Consider the following 13,644-nt stretch of genomic DNA (forward strand, 5'->3'; position numbering starts at 1 on the left):
CCATGCTTAACTCCACTGAGAACAGAGCTGCTGAACTGGATGTGGTGGTGCAAGGCTAGAATCCAGGCACCTAGGAGGAGGGAGCAGCTGGATCAGAAGTTCAAGGCTAGCCTCAGGTTAACATAGCAAGTCTGAGGGCAGCCTGGGCAACTGAGACCTAATCTCAAAGAAAAGCAAAAGCAAAAACAAAACAACTTTAAAGCGGACCTTCTAGTGCTTCCACAATAGACCGGGCCATTATTCGCTTCTTATTCACTCAGAGTGCATATTTTTCTATGATGGAGTAAGAAAAAACTGTCAAGTGGTATAAAGTACTAACAATTTTTCTTTTCTTTCTTTCTTTTCTTTGGAAAAAAAAATCAAGAGCTAGACCCTTCCTTGTAAGCCCAGCATTCAGGAGGCTGGGGAAGAAAACTGTAAGCTTGAAAGTGACCTCAGCTAAAGTGGGAGACACTGTTTCAAATGAAAGACTCAACACCATGGTATAAATTTAGGGTTCCCAAGCCATGTCAGTGTGGACTAGATTTAAAACACAGGGTGCCAGTCCTGGATGTACAGCCCAGAGACAGAGCCACTCCTAACACATACAAGGCCCCAGGCCCTATCTGCGCCCCAAGCCCTGCCCCTAACACATACAAGGCCCCAGGCCCTATCTGCACCCCAAGCCCTGCCCCTAACACATACAAGGCCCCAGGCCCCATCTGCGCCCCAAGCACTGCCCCTACTGCCTTTGGTTGCCAAGGGCTCACACTTCCTTTAGTTCCAGCGCTGGCTTATTTTATGGCAAATTACGGCACTAAACACCTTTTATGCTTGCCAAGCAGGCTGCGCTGGCTGACCTGCCACAGAGCCCCAGGGAACCACCTGTCTCTCCCTCCCCAGGGCTGACCTAATGAGCTTGTTGTCACCACATTCAGTTATTTTATGTGGGTTCTGGGGCTCAAAGCAGGTTCTCAATGCTTGACAATAAGAACTCTAATGACAGAGCTGTCTCTGTATTGTCCTCTTTGCTTTATTTTTATTTAAAGTAAAACTTGCTGAGTACAGCCCCCTAAAATGTTTTATTTTTTTTAAATGTATAATATTTGGGCAAGGTAGTTCAAGTCTGTAATTCTAGCACCCAAGAGGCAGAGTTAGTTAGAAGGACTGATGCAAATTCAAAAATAATCCTGATCTAAATAGCAGGTTCTAGGCCAGGCAGAGTTATATAGCAATACCCTGTCTCAAAACAAAACAAGCAAATAAAAAAACCCAACATATAATGAAGTGGTATGTGACCTAGCCCGTACCACCCCTTAAAAAAAAAAAAAAACAGGTTAGAAACTTCAATACTTAAATTCTGGCCTGCTAGCTACTATACAACAAGAGATCTATTCAATATTCATGAACCTCAGTTATTGTTTTTATTTTTATTTTATTTTATTTAACCTCTGGGTTAGAGGACCCCCAAAACTTACACTTCAAATTTTCTAAAGTTCAGTTCAGTTTTAAATGAAATGAGGTCTTGAAGAAATGCAAGTGGTTCATTTGCATAAGTGATTCATACAACATAGCTTACTTTCATAGTCTAATACAATCATTACCCATAGTTTTACCATACTACAAAGAAATCCTATTTCCCCATTCACAAAATGCTACCCCCAAGGGCTGAGAGTACAGCTCAGTGGTGGAGCACTTGCCCAGCATGCACAGCTTAGCACAGTAAAAACAAAAAGAACAAAACTGTAAGACGACAACAATAACAACAATATCGCCCTGCCCTCCGCAACCACCTTATCTTCTTTTTGCTTCAATGGATGTAGCTATTCTGGATATTTCAACAAATGGCCTGAAATAATGTTATCTGTGTCTTCTCTCACTTTACACAAGAAGTCAGAGGTTTATTCACAGATAGCATGGATCTTTGAAGACCTGAAAGGCCAGGACTTTCTTCTTTATTATTATTATTTGACACACAATACACTATTTGGAAGGTTATATCACAATGTATTTCTGCTTATGAACACGTAGGCTGTTTCCATAGCTGATTAAAAACATTTTTAGAAGCAACAAATAATATAAAACATGTGCTTTTGAAAAAGGTTTGAGATTCTGAGGAGGGTGTCCCTTTAACCTACAAAGAAACAAATCTCAATGAGCCAGAAGTGAAACTAATTCCAAGTTTGGTTCATAGAACGCTAATTAATTTGAGATTTCAATAGAAAAATGCAAAATCGTAAAGTTCTACATGTGATGAGAAAGAATAAACTCTTAAGTAACAGAAGCTGGCATGGCCACTATACTGAGACAGGAGGACTGGGGAACATTCATAGAGTAAGAAAGTCCCTGTCTCAGAAAAACAAAGAGATGTAAACAGAGAACACAAATGACCTGACCAGTACCCACAATGGAATGATTATTTTATTGAGGTGATCTTAAGTAGTTTTACTTATTAAAACACAAAATAGTGACTCATCCCCACTTACAACTCTGTAGGTTTTTAAATAAATAAATATATATATATATTTATATATATATATTGTGTGTGTGTGTGGTGTGTACATGACTGCACACACATGTATGAGCTCACATATGTTTCAGCATGCTTACAGAGGTCAGAGGACAACTGTGGTGATTAGTCTCAACTTCTATTACCCGTTCTGGGGACGGAGCTCATGGTGTCAGGCTTGGTGGCTCCATGTCTGTTTAAAATCTGGGTTTAAAAATGGTTAAAGTGCAACTATTTTTCTGGATAATTGCTGTAGCTCTTTGAAGTTTGCCCTTTTTTGTTTTTATGAAAGTATCACGTTATAAATGGAAAACAACTAAGCTGAAAGCTATTGTTTTATCATTGTGAGTAGGCAGTGTTTTTATTTTTGGTAGAAGCCAGATTTCATACCACTTTCTGGAATATAGGAAAGAGCAAGACTGTCAGCAAATGGACCTGTTTTGACCCTGACACTTTCCTCTTAGGTGCTGCCAGAGTGTCAAAAAGAGAGGGTGTTCTTAGACATGAATAATTTCTTTATTGTTGATTGAGACTGGATTAGTCCCAACACTCTCACTACAGAAGCACAGAAAGTCAGCAGGGTACACATAGCTCTTGACATTCGATAGGAAATCTATCAAATAGCTTTTCACTTCATGACACTGAAGTTTTGGAGTCCAATTAAATATTATTTCAGAAAACATTTTCTAGATATTACCTTATAGACATTGCTAAATCATATGATTTGATGTCATTTTTTAAATGTGAAATGTGGCCAAATGCATTTTTAACAGTGATACAGAAGAGCAGTTCTTGGGGTTGGGGATTTAGCTCAGTGGTAGAGCACTTGCCTAGCAAGCAAAAGGCCCTGGGTTCGGTCCTCAGCTCTGGGGAAAAAAAACAAAAACAAAATAACAGAAGAGCAGTTCTCAAACTCGTGTGGCAGGCCTTAGCAACCTGCATTTCCATAGTCCTGCAGATGATTTTACAGAAAGCAACAGGTTAAAAAAAAATCAGACAAATCCATCCATTTTCCATTACTATTATTATATCTTTTATGAAGATGACAGGAAAAAAATCAACCTGGTGGCAGCAGAGGACACAGCGGTGCCCGAGTAGCTGCTTCTTCTAAATCTCTAGTATTATCTGGATTCAAAATGAGACTTAGTTTCCTTGCAACTATGGCAGTGGCCCAACCACGGTAGTTTCAGGGGCATGGCTCAGGTTTCCAAATCAATTCCCATTAAAACAGTGATCTGTAGCTAAAAATGCTTGATAAATCGACCCTGCCATTTTGTATGTCAAATTAAAGCTCAGAACAGTTAATCAACTTGTGCTAGGTCATATAACTAACCGTTTAAGGAGGTACTGGAATGCCAATCCACTGACTGTTCACTTGTTTCCACACAGACCCCTGCCATCATTCCTCAATCAATGACAGCCCTAGTGGGGCCGGGTGGGAGGGAGTGGGGGCGGGGGGGGGGTGATCATGGAAGATATAACTTAGCAACTCTGAAAGCAATGCAGACAGGGTAAGATGTAGATACCTGCTTCCTAGTTTGTTAAATATGGAATTTATAGTGAAACTCAAATGATCTTGTCCAACACCCATTAATAACAGATAATCTGGGGCTATACTTTCGAGAGACTTCTGATTTGCTGTATAGCCCACATTGCTGACTGTACTTTAGGTTTTAAGACTGATCGATTGATTTCTCATGGCTTCTTGATTAGTGATAAACTCTTACCATTTATAATTCTAAAGTAAAGAGTTTTATATTATTGTCCTATAACACTTTAAGTAATACTTCTTCAAAGAATTGTAGGCAACACTAAAAGCTCCCCCACTTTAATTGCAGTACCCTCAGAGTCCAGCAGACTACTCACTGAATACTTTTTTTTTTTAAAGGTAGGATCTTAGTATGTAGCTCTGGTTGACCTACATACATACTCTATATGTAGACCAGGTTAGCTTTGAACTTACAGAGACCTGCTTGCCTCTGCCTTTTGAGTGTTGGGAAAAAATGCGAGTGCTACCATGCCCAGCAATCACTAAATACTTTTTTTTTTTTTTTTTTTTTTTTTTTGTGGCACAAGCCTTTAATTCCAAAAAATATGGAACGCTTCACGAATTTGCGTGTCATCCTTGCGCAGGGGCCATGCTAATCTTCTCTGTATTGTTCCAATTTTAGTATATGTGCTGCCGAAGCGAGCACCACTAAATACTTTTTTAAAAATAAATCTTTTCAGAGTAAAATGGGAGAAAAAACAGTGCATAAAGTTAAAAAAAATTAAGATTAATTTGAGGGAATCCAGACAATTGGAGCAATGGCTACCAACTAATTCATTCATCAACCAAAAAAAAAAAAAAAAAAAAAAAAAAAAGGACAAGGACCATAAATTTTATGCACAAAAATACCTTTTAAAAACAACCACAACAACAAAATCGCCAAAAGCAAATGAGTAAAAAACTCCAGTAAATCCCAGAGTCAGAGATCTGTAGCTCTTCCACCCACACGACACTAACCCTTCTATTACCAAAGGTCCTGTTACGTTTCGGGACAAGGTGGAAATACTGTAACTGAACAGAGAATAAAAGCTGGGCAGGAGGGAGAAAGTGTGGGGAGATCCATATATCCATCCATCCAACCACCCATCCACCAAGCAACAGATGAAACCAACCAAAAGAGGGACTGGAGAGTAAAAGCCCCATCTTCAATGACCTTCCTGTCTCACTACTGACCAGAAGGGAGTGGGGGAAGGGAAAATAAAAGAGAGAGAAATGGGGGCAAACAAATAAAGATTAACCCAAGGAAGTTAAATTTCATTAATTTTTTTCAAGAACAGAAATGTCATCTAAATTTATAGGGACTGATTAATTAAAAAATACAGTGAATAAAACGACACCAACACCATTGTTATTTATTTGAAATTTTTAGAGAACCACATGGATCCTAGGATAAAAAGCAGATTAACTACAAAGGTTTAAGGAGAAGGGGGAGAAAGAAGTTACACTTCTTAAAAGGGAGTTAAGGTTAAAATATCTTAGAACAATGATTTCAAGACTCCAAAGGAGATAAATTTCTTCCTAGGTCTCCATATGAATAGCTGGAAATATTAGACACGCTAAGTTTCAGAGACTCTTTCTCCTTTTATTCTTTTTCAGAAAGCGGGGAGAAAAAAAAAAAGAGGAATGTAAGCTACCAAAAAAGCATTTAAGTGAGGAGAGTATGTGGGAGGCCTGAAATAAAATATTTAGCACAGATTTGGCATGAAGGGAACTTAGGAATGTGAGAAAGAAAAGTCCTAGGTCAATGATTAGAACAGAAAAATGAAAGGCCTCAAAAGCAAGGTCTTCAAGACAAACACATGACAAGCAAATCAAACAAAAAATGCTAGTGGCAGGCTTAGAGGGTGACAGACAATTATTACAAGGCACAAAACAATTTAGACCCATTAGAAGATTCATATATATAAGTAGCCATGAGCACAGAGGAGCTAAGGAAACAGGGAGATGAGGGACTTAAAAGCTCTAAAAGAAAGAAAGTCACAACTTAGCTCCCAAAGGATGAATATATACAAAGGTATAGTAGTGTTTATGCATAAATTTAATTTAAATATTCTATTGGAGAATTAGTGAGGGGCAGAGTCCAGGATGTGTATGTGCAGGAGGGCTAAATACCCATTTTTTACAGTATGCAGTAAGTAGAAGAAATGGATGGGCTAGGACACTTTTAAAACTATAGAGGTAATTAAGTGAAAACCCAGCAAATTTCTTAATAGAAAATGGGTCGGGATATATTCCCTTTTCCTTTGTAAACCCTTAAGCACAAAATGAGTTAACTATGTACATATGTAATTTAAATTTTAACTTAGTAAATTTTTAAGAATTAAAATAACCATAAATAATTCCTTTTCATAATTCAATGCAGTAAATGAAAACTTAATGTGCTACATCTCTCTCTTATTTAATGAACACATTATAGCAAGAATTTTAAGTATTGCCTATCATATGAACTACATTGCAAAATACTTTTGCTGAATTAACTAACCAAAGATTGTCACCGGTAAATAAAAAGATAAATGTGTGGCATCTATTCAATCTTCTCAATTCCAACCTCACTGAAAATGAAGGAAAACATGGTAGGTACATAAAATGATATTTTAAGACTTCTCAAGACCTTTCTAAGATCTTGAAAAATAATGAATTTTTGACCTGTGACATACTACTTTGGGCATAAATTATCAAATATTTTTTGAGAATTTCAAATTGAATCAAGATCATATTTTACATATACTAGATATTAGTCACACTTTACATCAATTAGATTCACCTTATAGAGGCTGAATGCACAGGAAAAATTAGAGAATAAAAATTCACAATTTGGCTATCTCCATACTAAATATTTTCCAAAAAGAACAATGGCCAGGCATGGTGGCATTCTCCTTTCATCCCAGCACTCAGGAGGCAGGCAGGTCTCTGTGAGTTTGAGACCAGTTTGGTCTCTATAGTGAGTTCCAGGACAGCCAGGGCTACACAGAGACTCCCTTTCCCCCTCCCCTCAAAGGATGCTGAACACATGATAAGAATAGTAAGTTTACATAATTTCTTCAAGATAGTCATTATGAAGGAGAAACAGCAACCTTATGGTAGAGAACGTTGAAAATATCACTTTCGCTTTTTAGCTTTGCCTGTAAACATACCTGTGCACTTGGTGAGTGGGGAGGTCAGAGGACAACCTTTGGGAGTTGGCTCTTTCCTTCCACCTGTTGGCACAGTCTCTCCTCTTATGCTGATGTTCTGCATGTTCTAGGCCAGCTCACCCACATGCTTCTGGGTGATTCTCCCTTCTCCACCTCCCATGTCCCTACAGGAGTGCTGGGATTACAGATGCCTGCTAGGACACTGAGCTTTTTACTTGGGACCCAGGGACAGACTAGGGTCCCTAGGAAGAACCATCTTCCCAGCCCATTGTTTTTTTTTTATTTCCTTTTATTTCCTCAAGACAAGGAGAAATCCTGTTTTTCCTGCCTCTGCTTCTGGGGAGCTGGGTTTCTAGGCACATGTCACCATGCCTAGATAAATACCTTATACTCAAAATTGTACCATTAGATAAGGGCAGAAACAGATATATACTGCCTCTGAGAGACAGGAAGGACTACCATTGGTGTTTCACACAAATTGCATCAATTAATTTAACCATGTAGATACATAAGGCCAACTTAAAGAATATCCTAACAAAATAAAGGGCCGTATTTCTCTAAAATAAAGTTACAAAAGACAACACGGAGCCGGGTGGTGGTGGTACACACCTTTAATCCCAGCACTCGGGAAGCAGAGGCAGGCAGATCTCTGTGAGTTCAAGGCCAGCCTGGTCTATAAAGCAAAGCAAGTTCCAGGACAGGCTCCAAAGCTACACAGAAAAACCCTGTCTCGAAAACAAAACAAAACAAAAAAGACAACATGGAAACATCTTCTTGAATCTCTTCTACCAGGAGAAATGCAAAACAAAGCAAAATGACAGCAAAATCCCAATTTACTGTAACTATGGAAATAACCATTAAAGCTTATATTATAGTCCAAAATGTTGAAATAATCGTGGCAGTGTATTCTGGGAGAACACATATTATACAAGAAATACAGTGTCCCTGATACCTGTTAGATAAAACGAGCGAATGTAAAGGACAAAAGAAATTGCATTTTAACTACACTTTTCTTATGTATAATTAAATTTGTGGTTGCTGTGAAATCCCTGGCAAAATTTTGTGGGTACACATAGCTCTACACCATCATTAGTTATATAATACACGCCATATGTCAAACCTACCCTGGTTAGTACATAGGTATTTTAACACAATGACATTGATAAAATCAACACTGGAGCAAAAGCATAAAGTTCTTATTCCTTCAGCATTTTTATCTAATTTGAAAAATCTTTTCTTTATTTAAAAAAAATTTTCCATTATTCTCCCTTATTGAAATTAGGATGTCACCCATTTGCAAATGGTAAAGAAGAATTTTAAAATTCTTTTATTTATTCCTTGACAATTCCATAAGTGACACTACCCAACATATTTTCTTTCCAAAAAGAGAAGGCATTTTAAAGAATATAAATTCAGATTCATATTTGGACTCAGTTTCAGAAACATGAGGTTAAATGCTTGAATGTTTTCAAAACATTCACAAGTATAAACCACAATGGCTGCTGGGAACTGAATTCTTTTTGGACTCATTCAGCACATTTATTGTGTTGAATTCTTAAAAATAAAAAATTACATTAAATATATCAAAAAAGTTCATATATACAAACACACATGTAATGTACTACATGTATCTGAAGTCCTGTCAAATCTTTAAGCCATTATTTGAGTTGGAAATGAAGCTCCCATTCTCATTTTTCTACACTCTGATCAGAAGACATTGCTCTCCTATATTTATCCAAATCTGATGACTTTCTTTGGGCAGTATTCTCTTCATACATTTCACATAAATTCTCTGCTAAATACATTCATTTCTCTCTTGAAGTGAACCCGACCACTTTACACTACAGATCTCAGTGTGTGGAAAGAGTGTGAAGCATGTGTGAAGTAGTCTAGATGAAATTTCTTTGAGTAAAAAGTGTGTTAGATACCTTGCCTGTGAGTCAAACTGCTACACAAACGGCTGCCCCACGGCTGACCAAGTAAGATGATAGTAATGATGCTACACTATCAGCTACAGTCTTGACCAGCATGTGTCATGATGTGCTGGGCGCTCTCCTCAGTCTTCCAAGTATATTAACTCAACTAAAGCCCAAGCCCTGTGGACAGGGTGCTAAGGGCACTGCCACAGGACAGGACACCTGGCTTCTCTAAGACCACAGGCTTTAGGATGGTGTCAGGGCTTCAGCCTGGCCAGTCTCACTAGAGAACATCTAGGAAGGGCTGTTCTAGATCCGACCCTGCACTGGCAAGGAATCTGATGAGCAAAACTACAAATGCAATGGCTTTTCTTCCCCAGTTTTCTTTCTTTCTTTCTTTCCTTCCTTTTATTTTTTTAAAGCATAATCTCACTTTGTTGCCCACATTGGCCTCAAACTGGCAGCAATCCTCCTGCTGCAGCCTCCAGAGTGCTGAGATTACAGCAGGAGCCACCATGCCTGGCTCAACCAACTGTTTTTTAATGGGTTAAAAGTTAAGTTTTTACTCGCATTAAGAAATGAAACGAAAGAAGAAAAATCTTACTTAGATACCTCTATTTCCTGCATTTGAAATTTAGAAAATTGATTTTAAGAGCAGGGAAAATCTATACTTATCTAAAGGGGTAAGAGTCTATGAAAACCCACAGAAGTTATAAAAAACACATTTAATGTTATTAATTTACTATTGCTTTATTTTAAAAATGTGTCCAAAATGTATTTTAAGATATTTTTAAAATCCAAGAGCTTCTATATACTTTTCAGAAATATCCAGATGCAGTGAACTGTCAGAAGGTAGCCAGTCTCAACCATGCTTATCCCATATCAGCCCTGAAAGTTCGCTTGTCCTTTAGGATAAAAATGTCATGTTGTGATATTCCTTCCAGTAGTGCCACTGTATTTTGTTTCCAAATCAAAGAAGCTTACTGTAGTATGTTTGCAGAAAAATTCTAAACAGAAATTATACAGCTTATTAGAGTGTGGGAATAGGGATCTAAATACATTTAAAAATAAATTTAAAATCTATTTTAAATAAAATTAATTATATATATACAAATATATATATATGTAAAAAAAAAGTGTCTCTCCCCATAACTTTGTATTTTGAAAAACACCAAATGCACAGAAAATAAAGTATTTGAACTCTCTTAGCTATTTACCTATATTTACCAATAAATTGCAAAATATATTGCATGTTTTATGAAACATGCATGGACCTTGCATACGTGGACCTTTACCCACCTTGAGACATTAGAAAATCAGTTGCAGACATCTATTCAATGTACATCTACAAAAACTAAGGTCATTTCCCTAAATAAATACAAATAGCTATAGCAATGCTTTATCATACAATACATGGTTCCAGTGAAAATTTTTTTCAGTCGTCTCAGAAATGTCCTCTGCAGTAGTCTCTTCTGTTTAAAGATTTTGGACATAGTTCAAGTCAAGGGCCTAGTATTACCCTTGCTTGTCAAGTTTCTGCACCCTCCTCTGTCCTTTCACAAGAATGGCATTCCCAAGGGTCCAGGCCATTTTCTTGTGGGAAATACCCCAGAGTACAGACTTGTCTGATGCTTTTGGTAAGATTAGATTCACAATAAATATTTTAGGAAAGAATGCAGATGGACAATACTTGCTACTTCTCATTGCATGCTATTTGGATTTACATTAAGTCTTTATTAGAACACTACATTGAGTTATATATTGACTACAGTTTAATCATATCTTCTTTGGAAAAAATTGCAATTAGCTATTATAGGTACCATTAGCTGAAAATGATTTTTATTTTTAATCATGTAAGTGTGTATGCCTGCTTGTGGATATGTGCACACGTCTGCCAGTGTCTACAAGTGCCAGAAGAGGATGTTGGATCCCCAGACTCGAAGTTATAGGCAGTTGTGAACTGTGCATGTGGGTGCTGGGAACTGAACTTGGCCATTCGTAACCATCTACAAGTCCAGTACCAGGAGGCCTGATGTCCTCTTCTGGCCTCTGCAGATGTCATCACATATGGATTCACAGACATGTGTAGGCCAAACACCCATACACATCAGATAAAAATTCATAAAACACCCCAACCAAACAAATGCTGTATAAAAAGTAGTTTCACTATTTTTACGGAAAAAACGTCTGCAAGTGCTAGTAGAGACAAAGTTAAAAAATTACTTTTGATCCTCAACTGGTTGAATCTGTGGATCTAGACAGCCAATTTGGTTTGTATTTGACTAAATCTGTCAACCATTCTTTTTGAAAGTGAAACATCAATCAACCCAAGAGGAAAAAAAAAAACTTCTAATCATTTCCTTTAATTAATCATAACAGGCTTATTAGAATATCAATGACTCAAAGGCTTTAGTTTTTTATAATGGTATGATAATTAGTGTTCAGAAGATCTTTTTATGAATACAGGAACTCTTCAAAATCCACGAAAACAAATTATGGTTGGGAAGTTTCTTTAAATAAGGAGTTAACTTAGAAAAAATTCAGTAGCAACTATGAAAACAAAGCACAATTTGTAAGTGATAAGCATAATACATGGTACACACAGATCAGTGAAACATGAATTGTTCTCAAAATATAAGAAATTCCCAGTATTAAGGGCATAGCATGTACCTACAGGATTATACTTGGAATTTCTAATTCTCACCAAAATCCTAGGAAGCAGTTTTATAGACAAGCTAAGAACCTGCATGGTTGAAGAACCCCTGTGAGACAAACTTTCGGGAACTCAAATTGACATGATGAGAATCTAAACTGACATATATCCTTATTGCAGGAATACACCGGCTTTTAAGGAAATAAGTGTTGACTGAGAGAATATAATACATTTCTATTCACAGTTTAAACATTTATTGAAAGTGATACATGTTTAATACATATATTGTTAACTGACACATTATTCAAAACTGATGTTGCTTGTTATGTTTCTAGGTTCTTTATTTATTCAGTTCCATTATTTATCACAGTACTGATATTATGATGACCTCATCATTGCAAATTTAAGAAGAATTAATGTCTAGTAAATGAATTCTTTATATCTTGTATGTCTTTAAGAAGGTCTTGGCTACTGTCAACCCCCTGAATTTTCAAGAGCATCTAAGAATTAACTTCTCAATATACCACTTATTAGGTTTTTAATTAGAACTGCACTGAGTCTACAGATTAATTTGAAAGCTGACAAATTTGAGTCATTATAATATTGAGGCTTCTAATCAAGAGCTATCTTAAAAATTCATCTCTATTTCAGTTTCCACTTATCTCAATTATGTTTATGATTTCCTGTGCAGAAGTCTTGTTCATAGTTTATTAGATTAAGTTCTAGATATTAGATATAAAACCCAAAATCAACAAAATTTTCTAGACAGTAGGGAATAAAAAAATTTTAGTTTTAATAAATAATATCAAAGTGTTTTCCAAAGTATGTAAGAGTTATTACTTCTAATATTGGACAGCATTTAAAATTTTTATCCACTAATTGTTATAAATGGTATTTCACTGCTGATTTCATTTGCATTTGTCTGATAGAACAGAACAGCTCTTCATTAGTTTAATAGGTATTATCTTCTAATGTATAATTTCTGGTGTTGTCTTGGGACTAATTATATTCTGTGTTCTCTTCTTCATACTGACTTCTGGGACTTTTTTTTAATGTCTTATGGACAGTAATTCTTTCCTGTTATTTGTGTTACATTCATCTTCTACTCAGTGGCATGGCTTCTGATCTTTGAAGGGCATCTTCTGTCGTACAATTAATTAGTCTGTGCCATTATACCTTTTGCATGTAACTCAAGAAATACTATCCAAAGTTACACACACTTAATCTTAGCCAAAAGAGTGAGAAGCAACTCTGAAGTTATATTTTAGATGCCCTATTATTCTGATTTTCAATTAGTTCAATAATCATCTTAAAGATGACTTTTGTGTATATATTGTGCTACAATTTGTAGAAGGTTTATCCCTATAGAGTTTATGTGTTGGAGGTTTGGAGCTTAACTTGGGAGGCAGTGTATATATCTAAGCAGTGAGGCCTAGAGTAAAGTTGGTAGGTATTTGAGCAACTGAAGAGATTACAGCAGTTCTTTTGGGAAACTAAATTATTTTTTAGACTGTAAATGGAAGGATCTTAGGCCCTGCTTCCTTAATACAATGTTTCTAATGAGTACTGTATTGAAAGGGGAACTTTACAGTGGAGTAAACTAACAGATCCCGTCTTCACTGGATGGTCAAGATTAACAATAACGACAAGCCTAGAGTCCACACACAAAGAAGGCAGCACCATTCCCATGGAATTCTACCATCAGATCTACATGGTCAGTCTAACCATAAGAGACAACAAACTCAAACTGATGGATAGTCTACAGACTACTTTTCACTTGTCAAGGTGGTTAAAGAGGAAAGTCAGAGCAACATGTCAACGGAATGCCAGGTGGCATCCTTGAATGGATCCTAGAAGAGAAAGAGACATTACTTGAAACACTAATGATCAATGTTACTTTAGCT

The 13,644-nt window shown here is 36.7% G+C and overlaps 1 protein-coding gene and 1 non-coding gene across 3 annotated transcripts in view; both read right to left on the reverse strand.

Moving 5' to 3' along the window:
• The window catches only part of Adk (adenosine kinase), a 407,238-nt gene that overhangs the window by 142,689 nt on the left and 250,905 nt on the right, over positions 1–13,644 (reverse strand). The window lies entirely within an intron of this gene.
• On the reverse strand, positions 4,577–4,683 carry LOC121832499 (U6 spliceosomal RNA). The gene has a single exon (XR_006076143.1). It is a non-coding gene; the product is annotated as a U6 spliceosomal RNA (small nuclear RNA).

The sequence above is a fragment of the Peromyscus maniculatus genome, chromosome 9 (genome assembly GCF_049852395.1).
Source record: "Peromyscus maniculatus bairdii isolate BWxNUB_F1_BW_parent chromosome 9, HU_Pman_BW_mat_3.1, whole genome shotgun sequence".
NCBI classification, from domain to species: Eukaryota; Metazoa; Chordata; class Mammalia; order Rodentia; family Cricetidae; genus Peromyscus; species Peromyscus maniculatus.